This window comes from Mus pahari, chromosome 20, assembly GCF_900095145.1.
Source record: "Mus pahari chromosome 20, PAHARI_EIJ_v1.1, whole genome shotgun sequence".
NCBI classification, from domain to species: Eukaryota; Metazoa; Chordata; class Mammalia; order Rodentia; family Muridae; genus Mus; species Mus pahari.
This window is the reverse complement of record NC_034609.1, coordinates 36,820,327-36,840,012: the sequence shown is the minus strand read 5'-3', so window position 1 is coordinate 36,840,012 and position 19,686 is coordinate 36,820,327. Positions and strand designations below refer to the sequence as shown.

The following is a 19,686-nucleotide window of genomic DNA, read 5'->3' as shown; positions in this document are numbered from 1 at the left end:
TTGATCTGGCTTTTTCGGCTTCAGGTGTTTTTTATTCATGTTATCTTGAACCTTCTCCTTGTGATGATCTGAATCTCTCTCTCTCTCTCTCTCTCTCTCTCTCTCTCTCTCTCTCTCTCTCTCTCTCTCCCTCCCCCTTCCCCTAGCTGGTGAAAGCCCTGCCCTAATTCTCTCTTTTGTCCATCCATTGGGTGATCAACATTTATTGACAAGGCAGAGAACAAATGTTAAGATTGTTTACACAAACTTGAGACAGGAGTTTCTTGATATGAGCACTACAATGCCTTTTCCTCACTGAAACAAGATACAAGACCTGGCTGAGGAATCAGCATTTCAGTAACACAAGGATAACCTTTACACAGTGCACAAAAACATTCCGCCTACATTATCCAAATAGAGGAGTGGGCGGGATCATTCATTCCACAGTCCTCAAAATGAATACAACTGTGGGTCAAGCCAGAAAGCTTAGCTCTCCCATGCCCAGAGCCGGGAGACAGTGGATTTCTGAGGCGTAAGCAGCTCAGTGAGTCATTGTTATATCAGCCTGTTCTAGTTTCATTTCTGTTGCTCTGCCTAAAACACAGAACACAGGGAAGGGGTTATTTGGCTTTCAGTATCGAGTTACAGTCCATTATTTTAGGGAAGTTGGAGGAATAGGAATGTAAGCAGCTACTACTATTATATACAAAGTCAGGAGCAAAACAGAATACTACACACATCTTTGCTTGTGCTTGCTAGCTGCTACACCCCTACATAGTTCAGGACCAAGCTTAGGGACCAGTGTCACCCATAGTGGGCTAAATCTGCCTGCATCAAAGAATCAAGGCAACTCCCCTAGACATGCCCATAAGCCAATTTGATTGAAATGATTCCTCATTAAGATTCTGAGTTCAAGGCCAGCCTGGTCTACAAAGTGAGTTCCAGGACATCCAAGGCTATACAGAGAAACCCTGTCTCGAAACCCCCTCCCCCAAAAGATTCTCTTCCTGGGAGGAGTGATGGGGTGAAAACCTCATGGAGGGGGACCAGGAAGGGGGCAACATTTGAAATATAAATAAATAAAATAATTTAATAATAATAAAAAACCATCTAACTTAAACCCTGTTTCATAAGAGCACTGACTGCTCTTCCAGAGGACCCCCCCCCCCACTCAATTCCCATCACCCATGTGGCAGCTCAAAACTGTAACTCCATTTCCAGGGGATCTGAGAACCTCACACCAATGCACATAAAACAAGAATTAAATAAATAAGTTATATATTAAATTTATATATATTATATTAAAGTTATATAAGTTATATATATTAAAGTTATATAAGTTATATATTAAATATATATTATATATTAATAAATAAGTTATATATTTAAAAAAAAAAAACAGAGCAACCCACCACAGCCCTTCTTACTGTGGATCAACCGTGCTTCCACAGCTGTGTGTGCCTGGCAGCTGCTGCTGGACCACAGACCTCTGAGATTATGAAAGTTTTCCACAGACCTCTGAGATTATAACAGTTCGGCTTTGTGTTGGAAGTACCCAGCTTTTCTCTTACACTGCTCGCTGCAGCTTATCTGAAGTACAGATTGGGTGACCGCGTTTGAGTTTCCTTTCAGCTGATGCCAAAGCAAAGGCAAACACACTTCACTTGCATTGCAAGTTTACTGAGCCGAGATGCTGTGTTTGTGTTTCTGATTCACAGTTGCCATTTTTTTTCCTAGTTTGTTTTATGATTAGCCTAGTCCCTTCCCCCACCCTCCCTCACCTTCAAGCTTGGTTACTTTAGAGATAAGAGAGGGGACCCATACAGGAATGAAGAGCGCCCAGGTTGATAAGCGTAAGTTGTCGGAGGTTTGCAGGCTGGATGGTGCAAACTGGGTGTGAAACTTTGTTTCCTCTGACTCCTGGTTACTTTGTTATCAGAACCATTGCGTCAGGCCAATGTCCTCACTCCCTCCTTCCTCTCCTCCCTCCCTTGGAGTGTTACCTGCTACTCCCTGATTCTCGGGGAAAGTCAAGAGGAAGTTGCTCTGCTCCGAGACAGGGGTAGGAGGAAGCTGTCCTCACTTCTTCCGGTTCAGAACAACACCATTCCGATCTCTACAGAGGCAGTTGCTTATCTACACGTTTTGCAGTCTAAGGACCAATCACTTGATGGTGTGCACATTTTAATGCTTCATTCTCTTGGTTACCCAGGACGCCATCTGTGGGGCACAGGGGAAGCTAGAGAGCGACTCCATTTTGTTTTTATTGGATTCACTTGGCTCTATGAATGGTGCCCCGCTCCTAGTTCTCAGGGCAGTGTGGATCATTTGTAAACTTTTAGAAGCACCATCTTTCTTCTTATGATAGGGGTATATGGTTAATAGAGATAATTTAGGGAGTACAATAGGTCGGCAGCACGAACATCAATAAATTATCACTGGCAATTATAGATTTTAGAGATAACAAGTCCAATGTAGCTGTTTCCTTCCAGGGGCACGTGCGTATGATGCATGTGCAAGCTTGCATGTATCAGTACATGTATGCATCTGCCACCATGTGGATATGGAGGCCGAGAGCAAGCTCAGGGGATCAATCTTCATGGTCCACCTTGTTTGTGACAGTCTCTCTTGTTCAGTGTTGTGTATTTCCGGTTAGCAGGCCTGAAGGCTTCTGGGAATTCTTTTATCTATCTTGCTATAGGGATATTGGGATAATGGATCCTCAGCTCTATGTGGGTTGTAAGGATTCAAACTCACGTTCTCTGGTTAATGTGACAAGCATATTACCCACTGAGCTGTCTCCCCAGCCCACAGTGCGTTTTCTAAAAATATAGACACCACTCACACTTGCATCCTTTCAACAAAAAACAAGCACAATCCTGTATAGTTTATTGAATAAACTTACATTTTACCCCTTTCTCAACTGTTTCCCGTTTGTGGCCTTAGTTTCTAGTCATTCTCCCGGGTACCAGGTGCTCTTCATGATCCAAATCCTTGATCACTGTCCCCATATGATGATCAAAGCTGGCCGGGCCTCTACTGTCCATGGAGAAATGTTGCTCACACTGTCTCTTGGGCTAAATAGGACTGTAACGCAGGCAGGCCTAGCAAAGATGGAAACTGGAGACAGCAGGATGAATTAACTGGCTGCTTTGAGGACCCCTAGAACTATTTTAATAGGTTAATTTTTACAAATCTAGAAAAAGTCCTTTTTGGCCAACAGATGTCAGTGTGACCTCAGCCCAGGACTTAAGGGATAATAGACAAGGGTACTTGGAATCGACACGATGTGTGTACTTGCCAGCCCACGAGGCTCGAGTGTCCCAGCATAGCTATGGATGCGGTCCCCCCTCCCCCCAAATCTATAGATAATGCCATCATGTTACAGTGTCAAAAGGTTGGATACTGTGGTAGTAGCTGTCATCTAGACAGTCCATGTCTAGACTCTCTCACTTCACAACACACACCCCTCCATCGTAGCAAATGAGTCTAAGCAAAGAACATGCTATCCTTAGATTTCCCTCAATAGAGGAAACAAAGCCCATGTGCACCATGGGGAAGCAGTTAGCTGTCTAGGAAAATGAGTGGGCAGGCCACAGTACGGGACCACATTTGTTCTATGACTTGCCACTCTTGCTCACCACACAAGTAGCTAGAACACTTTGTGTATGTATAATTGAGGGAGAGGCCCCGAGTTCCCACCTTCTAAGAATGAGAGAGCAGTTCATTTTATTTTCACACTAATGAGACACAGAATACATTTCTCTCATTGCTTTTTTTTCCTAGATACATTTGTTCACTTACTGCAGACAGTCCTGATGCCATGTTGTGCTGATGAGTAGAATAGAGAGGAGGGGATGTGGGGGGAGAAGGTTTGCAGCCTTTGAAGATATGAAAAATGGCATCTCTGTTTTCTACCTTAACTTAAAAATGAAAATGTCCTTTCCGCAAATATAGAAGATGACAGGAATGTGTGCATAGGTAATTATAAGAATTTGGCTCTCCATTTGTCTAGGGAAATCAGCTGTTTCAAAGAAGGCAGAAAGAATTACTTTCCCTTCGAACTGTTCTCCTGTTGATCCCCTTCTCGTTGCTGGCAGTGGGCTTTGCCAATTTCCTTTTCTCTCAGAAACTTCACGCTCAAGTCTGAATCCTCTTCCCAGGGTTCCCGTGGAGGATCTGACTGTTCTTTCCCAGAATAAAAAAAAATTGCTAACTCTGCCACCATCCAGCATCTCACCATTTACATACCACGTGACTCTGGACCACCGTCCAGGCTGGATCTCTTCTCTGCAGGATAGAAATGACAGCATCTACCTCACTCTGTGTGACTGTGTGTGTGTGTGACTGTGTGTGTGTGTGACTGTGTGTGTGTGTGACTGTGTGTGTGTGTGTGGTGGCAGGGCGTTTGTGTAGCTTGTGATGGAGCTTGTCTGAGAAAGTGTCTGGCTTGTGACAGCACTTCCGTAAGTGATATTGTCGCCCTCTTCTCGGAGAGGAATAAAAATTGTAGTAATATTAACGATAATGTTTCCTATCATTTATTTATGATGTAATATATGCTAGAGAGCTAATCTGCCTGATCTTCTTCAAGTTTAAGGATAATAGACAAATGAGGTCTGTGTCGCATACTGGTTTTCAAAGTAATAAGTAAGACTCCATTATCTTAACTGTGACTACCAGAGCCACAATTGGAAGCTAGATAGATCTAACTTTCTAGTGCATTAATTCAAGTACAACACCACACTACTTCTTCTTGGACAGCAGTCTTATCATAATGCTGCAAAGAAGTGATTTGGGGGTGTTCTGTAACTTGGGGGGTTGTCTTAGTGACCTTTCTCTTGCCATGATAAAATACCCTGCCCAAAATAGCTTAAGGGAGAAAAAGTGGATATATTTCAGCTTACAGTTCTAGGGGATACAATCCATCACGTTGGGAAAAGATTAGCATCAGGAAGGAGCAGAAGGCTGGTTGGTCATGTTCATCTATACTTAAGAAGCAGAGAGTGAGCAGGAAGTGGAGCCAAGCCGTGAAGTTTCAAGATCCTCCCTCAGTGACCCACGTCTTACAGCAGGGGTCCACATGATCACCAACCACTCTACACTCTTCCAAAGCAACGCCACAATCCGGGGACCAAGTGTTCAGACACCCAAAACTGTGAGCGATATTTCATACTCAAGTCACAGCCAGGGTAAAGTCTATATGCATATTAGGCTCCCAGAAACGCTTCTCTTTCCTTGCGAGGAGAGACTGCCTAATTCTTTGGTACTGTACTCCACAGCAGGTAGACCCCGAGTCTTGACCACAGCCATTTCCATTAGTGGATGCCCCCATCTCAGATGATAGAGTCCTGGAGAGGGATTTCCCCTAGGCATCTTCTGTGTTTCATCTGACCTCTCGTTCCCTTGACATACAAACTCAGATACCCAAGGAATATTGGCAAATGCTCCCCAGGAAGCAGCTACTTATGGGTGATGGAGAAGTTTGGTAAACTTACCCTGGGAAATAGACCTTCTCCATGACATAAGCACATGCAACTTTCTCTCTCTGTCTCTCTGTCTCTCTGTCTTTCTGCCTGCCTGCCTGTCTGTGTCTGCCTGTCTGTCTCTGTCTCCTCCCCCATCTTAGCTCACTCCTCTTCACAGTAGCATCCCCTTACATGAAATGTGTAAACCTTTTCTTCAAATTTGTTATTTCCTTCTTGGACCAGTTGTGAAAGGAGCTAGGGATTTGCACGGCCAAGACAAGATGCATGAGGAGAAAAGGTTGCAGTCTCTAATTAAGAGGACAAACATTAAAGTCACACATATCCCAGGTAATTATGTACCTGAGATACGTGTGAAGTATGTTCACATAAGTAGTGTGCTGTTCTAGTATGAGGGGGGAAACATAAAGTCCTGGAGTGTGAGTTAAAGTAAGAGATACATTAGCTTCTTCCTTTGGGGTAACCTCAGGAACCATACACGTGGTGGCTTATCACGACCCATACTGAGAATCCTACCTACAATCATGTCTGTGGATGGAGAGCTCATTCTGGGCAGAACTGCCAGAAGAGACAGGGGATTTCAGAGGCATTTGTGAACTAGGAGAAGACTATAGACTGATGGCTATGGAGCTGGTAGAGACCAGGGAGATGCTCCGTGATGCCCTGCTATTTCTGGGCACCTTCCCACCTGCCTTATAAGATGGGTTGGTTGTTTTGTTTCTTTGTTTTTGTTTTTTTGTTTTGTTTTTTTTGTTTGTTTTTAAATAGGAAGTGGAGATTTACCAAAAAATTAGACTAGGGTTTTATTCCATGGGTTCATATATCTACCCTTCACTAGACTACACAGTAGTTGAAACAATCACACTGTTTTGCTTTAACTCAAAAATCCATGACTGTGACCCAAGGAAATCTTCAGAAAAATTGTATCTCAAGCAGACCCTCCCCCCCCCAACTCCCTACTTTCCCCTTTCTTCCCTTCCCCCTTTCCATCAGTTTTTTGTTTGTTTGTTTGTTTGTTTGTTTGTGTCAAGATAGGAGGTGAGTTTTTAGGATGCTCATTGGCAACGTGACAGTGGCAGTGGCAGTGTTGTGCTAGGGAGAGGGGTAGCCATTAGAGGGTAGAGCCTGTGCTCCTTGGCTGCATTCAGAAGCCTTCCAGAAGAGCAAGAGAGAGGCTTTTACCCGCCCCCCCAACCTGCTCACCCAGCTGAAGTCGGTTTAAGAGAGATGAGTCCATCTGCCTGGCACTCACTGGTGATTTTACTGATCACTGTACCCCACCCACCCCATGCCAGAGAACAGCTCTTCAGTGGATGGAAACATATCTTTGGTGGTTGATTTTATACTGCCAAGCTTCTGGGAGATGTGCGTGTGTATTCCTTGAACTGAACTAAATGATTCCTTTTGGTGGAGAGAGAGATAGAGAGAGAGAGAGAGAGAGAGAGAGAGAGAGAGAGAGAGAGAGAGAGAGAAGAAATGGCAAGGACCCTCTTTGGCAGCACTTCGGATGCAGAGAAAATCCACAGGGGCAATGAAGACTGTGGGGTTCTACAGTCTGAGGGGGTTGCTCTCACTCCTGCCTTCCTACGCTACTAACTCAGAATTTTTACTAGGATTTGAACCTTCCTCTGGAAGGTACTTAGTCAAGCTGGCTTCATCTGTCCCTGCTTTAAGTCCTGTATCCAGCAAAGCCCTCGAATTCTCTACTCTGTCCAGGATGCAGAGTAACATGTCCTATTTGCTTTTTTTTTCTCAGAAAAGACAAAGATTCAATGCATGGAATTTAAAAATAAATAAATAAATCTAGCAGACACATTCCTGGGATGTATGCCCTTTGTAGCCATCTGGCTTCCTCCTTGTTCACTTTAAGTTCTCCTAATGTCTTACACCTTGATTCTTAAGGTGACATTTTGCTGTATAAATGTAAGATAAGACCCTGGCACTTGCTTTGCATCTGGGAAGAAGTTGTTACTGCAGCCTTTGCAGCTCAGAAGGGGGTAGGATAAGAATTCATCTTTGCATGATTTCTTCCCAAAGCCCATTGTAAAAAAAAAAAAAATGCTCCTGATAATTTCAAGCTCATATTAAATTTTCTGCCATTCACAGAAAGGACAATTTGGGCAAATAAGTGCTCATTAAAATTTATTTGGAGGGAATATTTTCCATTAGGGTGTTTCATTATTTAAGAAGAAAATAGAAGCCTATGCAAGTGCTGTATAATGCTCACACCAACATGACATTTCAGATAAATTACATTTAGATAAAGATAAACGTGTTTGGGTTTGGAGGACCAATTGATTCTAGTGGGTACCGTAGTTGCATAATTATAAGCCAGGTTGAAAAAAAAATTGTTAAAAACAAGGATGAACCCCCAAGCGATTCACCAGCCAGACTAGAGAAAATTATCTCGTGTAGCTCTAATTGCTTTTCTTTTTGCTTTACTGTTGTCTGGCGCTCCATACTGTGGAATGGGTCTGAGTGTATGGGGATGCAACTGTTGGTGGCTAAGGTGGTGGTGGTTGTGGTGGCAGTGGCAGCGGCTGTGGCTGTGGCTGTGGCTGCGGCGGCCAGCGGTGGTGGTGATGCTGGTGGTCAAATACAGAGTGATTTGTAACCTGAAGGATGCAAGCTCTGCCTCAGGGTCCAACATCCCATCATGCTTAAGGCAAGGGGAAGATGATTAGGCCACAAGTGTGCATCTGTGCAGCATCGGTACCCACACATTGCTCTGAGGGACCACATTTTCCACTCACACGTTCTCCTCGCGAACCATTTCACATAGCAAGTTCTGAAAATGCTCATTTTGTATCTCAGTTTTTTCCCCTAGGTACCCTGGATGCCTTTTTATCCGTCTCCATCCTCTCTTCAAGTCTCTTCAGTGAAGAGAACCCATTGGCTTCCTATTCTCCCTCAAATATTATGTTGTTGGCATTTTGTCTAGGCTCCGCCCTACGGTTACCTGGCAACAGTCAGGTGGGCCTGACTCACTTCTCTATAAAAGGGGCTGCTTGCCCCCTCCTCTCTCTCTTGCTCTTGCTCTCTTCTCCTCTTCTCCTTACTCCTTACCCTCTTCCCCCTCTCTCCCCACTCCCCTCCCCCCTCTCCACTTGCTCATAGTCTCTCTCTCTCTCTCTCTCTCTCTCTCTCTCTCTCCCTTTCTCTGTCTCTACTCTCTTAGCTCCCCTCCCTACACCCTAAATAAACTCTATTTTATACTATACCATCATCATGTGGCTGGTCCCTCAGGGGGGGAAGAGATGTCTCAGCATGGGCCCGCAGAGGCCCTCCCCCCACACCATACTGAGCCTCCACCAAACATATCCCTTCTCTCTCTCTCTCTCTCTCTCTCTCTCTCTCTCTCTCTCTCTCATATATATATATATATATATATATATATATCTCACAACATAGTTCTATACATAGCTTCATGGTTACACCCTCATGTTTTTTTTTTCTCTCCCACAATCCTTTGGAAATCTAACATATTTCACGAATCTTCACACATTTTACCCCTTAGGAGGCATGTGGCTGGCTATTTCTACCTCGATTCTCAGTGGCGAGTCTAGGTCCTTTCTTACTTCCCAGCCGTTGCATTATTATCTAGCCTAGACTTGAGCAGAGCCCAGGCAGAGAGAATACTGCCAACTCACTCGTAGGCATACACTGGTCAAAGGAGGCCCAACGTCCCAATATCATTGTTGAAAAGACAGACGTGAAGATGGCCGTACAGGGAAATGTTGAAGCTAATGTGGGATAATGAGGGGCTGGTGAGGTGGCTCAGTGATTAAGGCACATTCCGCTCTTGTAGAGGACCTGGGCTTGGATCCCAGCAGCAAAAACATTTGTTGCTCTTGCAGAAGAGACCAGTAGGACCACATGGCCTGCAAAAATCCGTAACTCCAGTTCCAGAGGATCAGACACTCTGATCTGACTTCAGAGGGTACACACAGTGAAAATTCATACACTTAGGCAAAACACAAAATAAACAAAGATATATTTTATTCTATTCATTTTTTAAAATATTGTTTACTTACTCACTTTGCATACTGCCCAATGTCTGGGTCCCCACTCCCACAATCCTTCCCCCATCCTCCACTCCCCTGGGTTCATGGGATAATGAGTAGACAATGAAACCCCGCTTCTGTTGATTTGACATATATTCTGCAGGTTCTGTGTGCTCCTGACTACGATGCTTCCTGGTCCTTCTTCTCATTATGCTTCGAGGCTGTAGGTAGAATGAGGTTAACCAGTAACCAGACCGACACCATTAAAACATTCAGCGTGTTCTTCACTCAACGCATTTAACCGAATGCTCACTTCCCCAGTGTTCAGCTGTGCATATGATCAACATTTATTTACATGTCTAAGTGGGTGACAGGCCAAGATTTGGAAGTTTTGAATGACAAGTGCTAAACCAGACTTCTGTTTCACGCGAAGAAGTTCTTAGGGAAGAGTCCTGACAGATTTTTATCTTTATGTTTCTCAGCATGTGGTGAGCACAGTCTTAACCTACCCTGTCCATGGAGTGATGCCTTCCATGCTCAAGATATGAAAGATTTGCTTACTCACCCGAAATGCAAAATTTTTGATAAAGTAAAAAAAAAAAAAAAAGGTATTGTTTTCTCTCATTTTCTTTCAAAAATTAACCAATAGCTAGGTAACTTGAAGTTTACCAGGGCTAACTCAAATAAGGCCCGTCAGTTAAAAGGGCTTTAGTTTTATGCAATTGGTTATCTTTTAAAGATCATTTTTTTTTTTAGTTTTAGGGATTAAACTTAGACTTCTCTCTATGTCACAGAAAGAACCCCAGTACAGCATTTTGCTTTTAAAAAGGTTTATTTTTAAAATCTGTGTATATGTAAGTATATGTATATGTATATACACACATGTATACGTGTGTGTATGGGTGTATGCATGTCTGAGTGAGTACCTACAGACGCCAGGAGAAAAGTGTCAGATCTCATGGAACTGGATTTACAGGAGGCTGGGACATCTGCCCCAACCCAATGTGAGTGCTGGAAACCAAACTGGTCTCCTCTGCAAGAGCAACACGTGTTTTTGCTGCTGAGTAAAGTCTTTCACCCATGCCCCTCCCTTTGAGAACATTATTTATGTATTTGCTTCTGTAAGTCTGTCGTTACTGGTATTACCCATCTTCAATTCCTCCGGAGAGCAAACTGACAGTGATATTTACACACAAACTTTCCAGAAAAATCATCGCAAGGAAAGAGAGAGAAATTAGAGTCTCTCATTGTCCCCAAGGCATCTCTGGGAAATCTGAAGCTCCGAGTCTAGTGCCTCTGCTTGATCACTCCTCACTCCATGGCAGTAGCGGAGTACCTCTCACATGGCTATACTGACACTGTGACACCGTGACGGCTGATCTAGGTGGTCAACTTGACTGTCTGGAATCGGCGAAAACACAAGCTTTCCGGGCACTCCTGTGAAGGATAGTTTTGATTCAATTCTTCGAGGTAGGAAGGTCCCACCCTAAATGTGGACAGCACCTTTTCCTGGCAGCCCGGATAAAAGGACACAGAGGGAGAACATTCTGCTTCTGCCTGCTTGCCTTAACGTTTACTGACAAGTCCCTCTAGCTACCCATTTACCGCAGCGCTCCTTCACCGATATTAGAACCAACCTCGTTGGGATTTCCAAATAGAATGAAGACCACAAGCTCTCCAGGAATCCTCCAAGGGCTTCAAGATTTCTAGATTGAAACTGCCAAGACACTGAACCCATGGAGTGAGCAGTAACTGGATTCTAGACCTCCCCAGTGTGAGCCAGAGATGGCTGGAATACCCGGACCACATCTTGTAAGCTGATCTAATAAACCCTACATGGTCTTTCTATTGACTTGGTTCCTTTTGAGAACCCTGAGCAATATGGCCACCTTCCTCTACACCTGGCCTTGCGTTCTCATGTTCTTGCACAGAATTCAGTGAGGAAACAAGAGGGAACTTTTTTCCAATTTTCCTGTACATACTAAAGCAGCACATTCTCCTCATGATGCCTTAGGGCATCTTCAGATGCCTGTATTTTCTGGCTTATATACTGGTATATGTTTAGTTTTAATTTAAAACCTTAACTTTAAGACTCTGCACAGGCTCTACCCTTACATGAGTTGCTCATTAAAGTCAAGCACTATTTACTTTATTCCTGGGAAGCTGTTATGCTTAATTCTACGGCAGAATTTGACATTCATCCGTGGTAAGATTTAGCATAGTTGCACTCATTGTAAATGCAGACAGGGTAGGGAATGGGAAAGAAACAAGACAGGTAAGTGCGTGCTCTTATTTGTAACAAGTTTTATTCTCTTCAGTCTGAGACTTTTTTTTTTTTTTTGAAAATGTATCTTCTAATTTTTAAGTAGTTAGGAAAGCAAATGTAGAGGCTCAATGGTAGAGTGAGAGTGTGAGCTTAATGTGTGTGAAGTCCTGGCTTTAAGGTCCAGCCGTCTCCAACCCCTCTGGGAAAAAAAAAAATCAAAGAGAAAAAAAAAAACCCACCTAACTAAAGGAAAATAGTGAGCTGTTGTACACAGAGCTATGAAAGAGACTCTGGTAGGTGTGGCAAGCTTCACACCTTCGAATGGCCATTCCCTGGACTTGCCAATCACACAGGATCTAGGTTGATTATAGATTATAGAACAGCACATTTCTTCACTGAGTACAAGAGTGATGAGAGAGGATTATTTGTTTTAAAGCATGATTACTGATCTTCAGAATGTATAAACTGTTGGATCATTTAGCTGAGACGCTGAAAAGCGAATGACATATTGGTAATAATGTGTATCTGGCTAAAAACTGATATAAGGCATACTTATCATAATCTACTACTGGACTTAACTTGAAAGAAAATGATCTATTGGTATTTTTAACTATTATTCAGGCAAAAGCCACTACTTTTTTTTTTAGTGGTTTTTTTTTTTTTTTTTTTTTTTTTTTTAAGTTATAGGTATGTGTGTGTCTGTTGAAGTATAAATGCAGGTCTTTTTAAAGGCCAGAACAGTATGTAAGAACAGTATGAGCTCTTACCCTCTGAGCCATCTTTCCACTACTCTTTTAGGAGAAACAAGCTATAATAAAGTCTTATCTATAACAACCCAAGTAGCTTAGCAAGGCTACCACGAGGAGCAAAGAACAAGAACAAATGTCTAGTGATAAAGTAGCTAAAAGCAAAAGGCTGGCAAACACAGATGTTAGAGAGCTGGATAATATTTGACAATAGGACATTAAATACGTGGAAAATTTCACTGAGAAATTATGACCTTAAAAAGTGGTATCAAGATCAAATGACTGTTCTAAAAATAAAATAAAATAAAATAAAATAAAATACCCACGGTATTTGAAATAGAAACTCAGAGGAAGGAATTAACTCTGGAATGGACACAATAAAAAGGATTAGTAAAGAAGGGCAGTTCAGAGTAAATATCAAGGTGTCCGAAGAGTAGAGAATAATGAACAAGACGTGCAGCCTCCCTCGTGAACAGAAAGACCTGAGAGAGGGACGTTTTCAACTGTAGACTGGATACTTAGCGAAACCCAGAGAGCACGGGAAAAATCCAGAAATCACACTTGAAAAAAGTAAGAGCCAGGACTCCAAATCCAATGGCAGATGTTGCTTTACTGATCAAGTTCCTCAATGAGGGATGGAGAGACGGCTCCTTAGCTAAGGGTGCTTGTTCTCTCAAAGGAGCCGGATTAGGTTTCTACCATCCACAGGACCGGTCACTCACAACTGTCTGGAACTCCGGTTCCAGGCGATATGGCTCCCTTTTCTGGCCTCTGCAGGCATTGGACACCCATGTGCACAGATGTATATGCAGGCAAAATACCCCCACACATAAAAATAGATGTATAAAAACAAACCAAAATAAAGAGAATCCCAATGAACACTGACTCAAATAAATTAAAAAATATCATACCCAGGTACATTACATATAACTGATAAAGGAGAGAGAGAGAGAGAGAGAGAGAGAGAGAGAGAGAGAGAGAGAGAGAGAGAGAGAAAAGAAATACCAGTTTGAAGGGAGCAAGAATAAAACTGACAGGTAATTTTCTAAACAGTACAAAAACCAAGAAAGTAAATGGAATATTTATAGAACCCAAACTAAAAATATCTACAAATTGACAACGCTTTTTAACAAAATAATGGTCAAAAGTGAAACCAAATAGAGACATTTCTTACTACAAAGTAATGAGGCTTTAGCACTGATATATTCATCCTCTCCATATGAAATACTAATGGGGGTTCCACTGGCTTAAAGGAAATAATTCCAGTTGGATGTGTCAGCCTGTGAAAAAGAATAAACGGCCCACGAATAAGAAGACAGAGAAAAAGAATCAAGATTTCTAACAACTGGAGGACCAAATTCACAGAGAAAATAACAGCAACAGCCTAGAACCATGAGGACAAATGGTTTTTAACTTTTGGTGTTCACAAGCAGAATTCAAGAGATGGAGGAAGATTGGGTTTGTCTCAGTGAGGATGGACATAACTCACAAAAGAAGGAGGCTGAGTGTACTGCAATGTAAGTACAGTTTGGTGGAAAGGGGCTGCCCTGAAACTGCCCTGAATGGGAGACTCATCAGGAAATGGGGGCTGAAGGGGGGGGGTACAGGCCTCCAGGTTCTCTGCATTGCTATACCACAGGTCACACAGTAATGGCATGGTGTGCATTTACATGTTACAAGGGGACACCGTGTGGCCAACGTGGAGTGTTGCGATATTATAAAACTCAGTGACATCAAAATGGGGAATTGTATCATGATCTGTATTGCCAATGGGCACTGTGATGTTACAGGGGTGCGTTGTGATGTCCCAACAAGGCATTGTGAAATAATAAAATATTACTATTGTTATTATTATTATTGCTACTATGTCACAGTGTTAGCTTGTGATGTCAAATGAGCATTGTGCTGCTGTCAGAATGGCATGCTGAGATGTTCAGAATTGGTAAGGCACAATAGAGCCATTGTGATGTCACTGCGGGGAATTTTGAGGCAACGGCGACAGATTCTGAAATCACATGCATCATTGTGATGTCACACCGAAGTATCCTGAGGCCACAGTGAGTGTGCCGTGGCGTCATCAAAGGCCATTGTGATGATACAATAGGCCACCGTGATAGCCAAATTGAGCATTGCAATGGAATAATTTATCTTTATGAAGTCACAATGGTACAATCAACATCATGATGCCACAAGGAGAGCATTGTCATGCCAGTGGAGCATAGTTGAGTCACAGGTGACGTGTGGTGTCACGATGGAGCATTTTGATGTCACAATAGAGCATTGTGGTATCACAGTGGATGCTGTGCTGTCAACAGGACACTTTGAAGTCTCAATGGGGCATTGTACCGTAACAAGGGAGCATTATAATCTGATGATGTGGCCTTGTGACATCACAAGTAGGCACTGTGGTGTCACAAGTGGGCATTGTGATAATGCAATAGGGCACTGTTATGGTGAAATGTGGGAGCCCTAAAATTAACATTGTGATGTATCAAGGTAGCAGTTTGGTATCACAATGGGAGGTTGCAATGAGAGTGCATGATTGTGCTCTCTCAGTGTGACATCATAAGGGGAATTGTTATGTCACAATGGAGTCTATGGTATCACATTGCTGGGAGTCACAGCTACCACGTTAAACATGACAGGGTCTCTAAAGGGAACAAGAAAAAAAATCTTCCCTTCAAAGCCTGAGAGCAAGGGGATTCCTGATTCTTACGGGCTTGCATGGGGTTGGGCAAGCTTCATCCCACATGATCTAGCTTAGCCTGACCTACATGCCGAAGGGCACGAAGGCACTAGACACCACGAACTTAATCTTGCAGCTGCACTGGAGGAGGGTCTGCAGCACAGCATAATCTTTATAGCCCTGTTTGTAGAGGCACATGGAGAGAGCACCCTCCTGCATGAGAGAGCTGCAGGCTGGCAGCACTTGGTTCCTGAGAGAGGAGGAGAGGCAGCTGCAGGGCCTACGATCTAACAGAAGGGTTATAAAATATGTGAAAATAGAAATATATACATAGTGAAGTCAAAGCCCGCTGGGAGGGAGGACTAAAGAGTTATCTATTCTGCTGTGGGAGATACCTTGAGATGGCCCAGGGATCTGGAAGGCTTTGTTTACTCTCTCTCTCTCTCTCTCTCTCTCTCTCTCTCTCTCTCTCTCTCTCTGCTTTATGGTTTGGGGCAACTTCTTTTCAGCTAACCATGTCCATACTTGGTTGGGTCCCCTGATGAGCATATCAGAACTTAATCTCTGAGTTTTCCTCCTTAGAATGGACATCTGAAAGTCTTTTCTCTGATGCTGATTTTGTGGCCTTTCTACCACAGACTTTAATTAATCAGTATGGCATGTAGCAAATTAGCATATGTGCATAATAAATTAGGGAATATTTATTTTTCTCTTTTTAATCATCTGCTATCTGGACAAGTTATCTTTCAATATCATCCTTTCATTGGTTTATGTGTGTTGGGCAGTATCTTACCACTATGTATCCCAGGCTGGCCTGGAACTCGTGATTCTTGGGCCTCCTAAGACTGGGATTATAAGTGTGTGTCTCATGACTGATACTGAATACCCTCTCTTTCCCCTTCTTTTTCCTTCCTCTCCCTTTCCCATTCCCTTCCCTCTTTTCCTCCTTTCTTCTACCCTCTTTCCTCCTGTCTTCCTGTCCAGTGCCAAGGATCCAACCCCAAAAGAATGGTGCCACTGATCTATTTTCTCAGGTCAGATTCATTTGTTTCATGACAGGATTTCTCTTTAGTCTTTTTTTTTCCCCCCCTTTTGGTGAGGAGGGGCATGACACTTTACTTTCTGTACAAAGGTAACCATCATGGTAAAGACAGTAAACAACAAGTAAAAGTGAAAGTATCTCTTACTCTCCTGCCTACTGCCTCCATCTCCCAACCTAGGCCGGGTCCTGGAAGCTTCTAAGCTTCCACGCAATCTCATCGAGGCCTAAAAGGTCTTCAGCCTCTGTGACTTGCTGCTCAATGAGCTCACCCTTTCTCCTTTCTGATCTCTAGCTGCCTGGCTGTCTCGAACTCCTCTCCAAGCTGACTGATCCAATCTAGCTTCTCTCTCTTGGCCTCTCCTGATGCTCTGTTTAGCCTGAAACTAACTCTGGCAATTTGTTCTAATCTGGCTCTTTCTTATTCGCTGGCTCATCCTGACGTCACCTGTGTCTGGCTTGTTCTCTCTCTGCAACCTGTCTTTCTATAACTGTCCAGGTAAAATTTCTTCCTCTCTCTCTCTCTCTCTCTCTCTCTCTCTCTCTCTCTGTCTCTCTCTCTCTCTCTCTCTCTCTCCACTGTTCTCTTAAGCAGTTTCCCTTTCCTGGCTCTTCTCCTGAGAGTTGGCCATATCCTATTCTGTCAAATCTTTCTCTGATTCATCACTTTTTCTGCCACTCAATTAGACATCACTTTCAAACATGGCTGCTTCCTTCTACAAACTAACTCTACCTTCATTGTTTGGGATTAAAGGTGTGTACCAAGAGTGTTATTCTAATCAGGGATTAAGGGAGATGTGGCCCTCCCTTCTACCCTGGGGCTCAGTATTGTTTTGATCAGTTGTAAGAATATGGGTCTCTGCTTCCTCACATGAGTATGCCTTTTCCGCAGGACATATGGATATGTCCTGGATCTTTGCCTGTGATCTGGGCTTGATGGTTTTAGCTGTTCCTTTTCTGAGAGCTTGAGAAGTTTGTTCTCCAGGGTCCGGCAGGATCCAGACGGCATTTACAGCGTGGTTCCAGGTCTCTAAGTCTCTGTGAGTCACACAGTTGTAGCAGAAGCCTGGTCAGTCCTTGATTGTTGGGCAGCAAGGGGGAGGGAATTCAGGGAAGAAAGATGGGATTTCAAGGATGTAGCGAAGAGAGGTGTGGTAGTTTGAATGAAATGGCCTCCATAGACTCAGACATTTGCACGTGTGGTTCCTATTTGGAGGTTGTGGAACTTTTGGGAGGTGAGGTTTACAGGAAGAAATAAGGCACTGAGGGCGGGTTTCCGGTGTCTATAGTCTTGTCTCACCTGTACTTCACTCTTTCTGTTTCTTGTAGTTCAAGACTTGAGCTCTCAGATTCCTGCTCCAGGCACCCAAATGCCACGCCTCTCTGTGCCACGATGTATTCTAACCCTCTGCCACTATAAACCCAATAAACTCTTCTGTGAGCTACATTGGTACTTTAATCATAGCTTCTGATGTCCTGTGACCTGTGAACTTTCCTGGAACAAAGGAGCGAGCATGGGGCTTTTGATTCTTTTGGGCAGCTGGGAAGTCTGGTAAGGGGATTAGAGATTCGCAGACAGGCTCTGTGCGCTGTGTGTGTGTGTGTGTGTGGGGGGGGACTTGACACTTTCTTTACAGAAAGAGAGACCACTGTGGGTGAGTGTGCGTGCTCACAGCAGCAATGGGGTTTGTATGACCTTGACCTTTCCTTATTCAGCTGGGTGGCTTACATGCCTTGAAGAAATGACTTTTCTGCTCAATGCAAATTCCTGTCTCCAATAAGCTTTCTTATTTGTAGACTTTGATGAGGGGAAAGATAGTTGGCCAACCTTACTATGGAGATATTGTCTTGCTTTAAACTCCTTCCCTGAAACCAGACCCTTGCAGGTGAGTTTTAACTCTCAGCTTGACACAACAGAGAGTCACCTGGGAAGAGTCTTAATGAGGAAATCAGTAGATCTCGTGGGTCTGTGGGGATTGTCTTGATTGCTAATAGATATGGGAAGATCCACCTGCCACTTCAAGGGCTGTGCCTCGAACTGTATAAAACTGAAACAAGGAGAGTTGCCCAGTGAGGTGGTTGGAATATGGTTGGCCCAGGGGTGGCACTATTAGGAGGTGTGGCCATGTTGAAGGAAGTATGTCATCATGGGGGTGGACAATGAGACCCTCCTCCTAACCACAAGAGAGCCAGTCTTCTCCTCACAGCCTTCAGATGAAGATGTAGAACTCTCAGCTCCTCCTGTACCATGCCTGCCTGGATGCTACCATGCTCCTGCCTTGATGATAATGGACTGAACCTCTGAACCAGTAAGCCAGCCTCAATTAAATGTTGTCCTTATAAGAGTTGCCTTGATTATGGTGTCTGTTCATAACAGTAAAACCCTAAGATAGTCAAGCATAGGTACCAAAAAAGAAAGGAAGGAAGGAAGGAAGGAAGGAAAGAAGGAAAGAAGGAAAGAAGGAAAGAAGGAAAGAAGGAAAGAAGGAAAGAAGGAAAGAAGGAAAGAAGGAAGGAGGCTGGCTATCAGGCAAACAAGCAATTGAGCAAGCAAGGATGTGTTTACTATTTTCTGCTCTTGATTGTGTGTGTGGTATAAAATGCTGCTTCAGTTCTGTCTTGACTCCTCCAGATGACAGGCTGTGATGTGGACCTGTAAGCTTGATGAACCCCTTTCTTCTCTGAGCTGCTCATTGTCAGGGTATCTCATCACAGCAAGCAAAATGAAAACAGAATAGACCCCAGAAACAGGATAAACCCCAGAGAGCCAGGGAATCCGGGGTTTAAATTATTGCTTCTTTGGGGGTGGGGAGGGACAAATGGTCATAGCTCCATGATGTTGGTAAAGTCTTAAAACAATGTACTTATTTCATGATTTATCAAATTTTACCTTCTTTCAGAGTGAATGCTGAGTCCTTTAGGTTTCCTTGTGTAACTTGGTAATCTGTGCGTACACTTGGAAGAGAGAGTCCCTTCCCCAAACCCTGACAGACACAATCCTTCACACTCATTATCAAGTTACTCTGACATCAACCACATTGGCCAGATTTTCCAGGGAAAGTCGTTCTTGGTAAGATTTGTCTTGAGGTATAAACTTATAACAAGTACTTAAGAGAAAATCTGAAGGGTAAGGTAGCGATCACAGGGTATGAAGATGTCCCTTTGTCACAGTGGCAAATTTGGCTGCTTATATGACACCCATTTATCTGCAGTTCTTTGTTTATTTCCTTTTGTTTTTAAAGGCAGATTTTATTTAAGTGTATACTGTTGTGTTTTATAAAAAGAAAGAGACAAGAGATATGTTTGGTGGAGGCACGGTATGGTGTGGGGGAAGTGGGTGCCTCTGTGGGGCCCATGTTGAGGCATCCCTTCCCTGGGATCAGCCACAGGATGGTTTAGTATAGAAGAGAGTTTATTCAGGGCATGGGAAGGGGAAGAGAGAGAGAGAGAGAGAGAGAGAGAGAGAGAGAGAGAGAGAGA

The 19,686-nt window shown here is 43.4% G+C and overlaps 1 long non-coding RNA gene across 1 annotated transcript in view; it reads right to left on the bottom strand.

Annotated features, from left to right (window-relative positions):
• Nucleotides 1-2,849: 2,849 nt before the first annotated feature.
• The window catches only part of LOC110337212, a 35,594-nt gene continuing 18,757 nt past the window's right edge, over nt 2,850-19,686 (bottom strand). The window contains exon 3 of the long non-coding RNA XR_002381257.1: nt 2,850-3,099. This is a non-coding gene — a long non-coding RNA (uncharacterized LOC110337212). The remainder of the gene's footprint in view (nt 3,100-19,686) is intronic.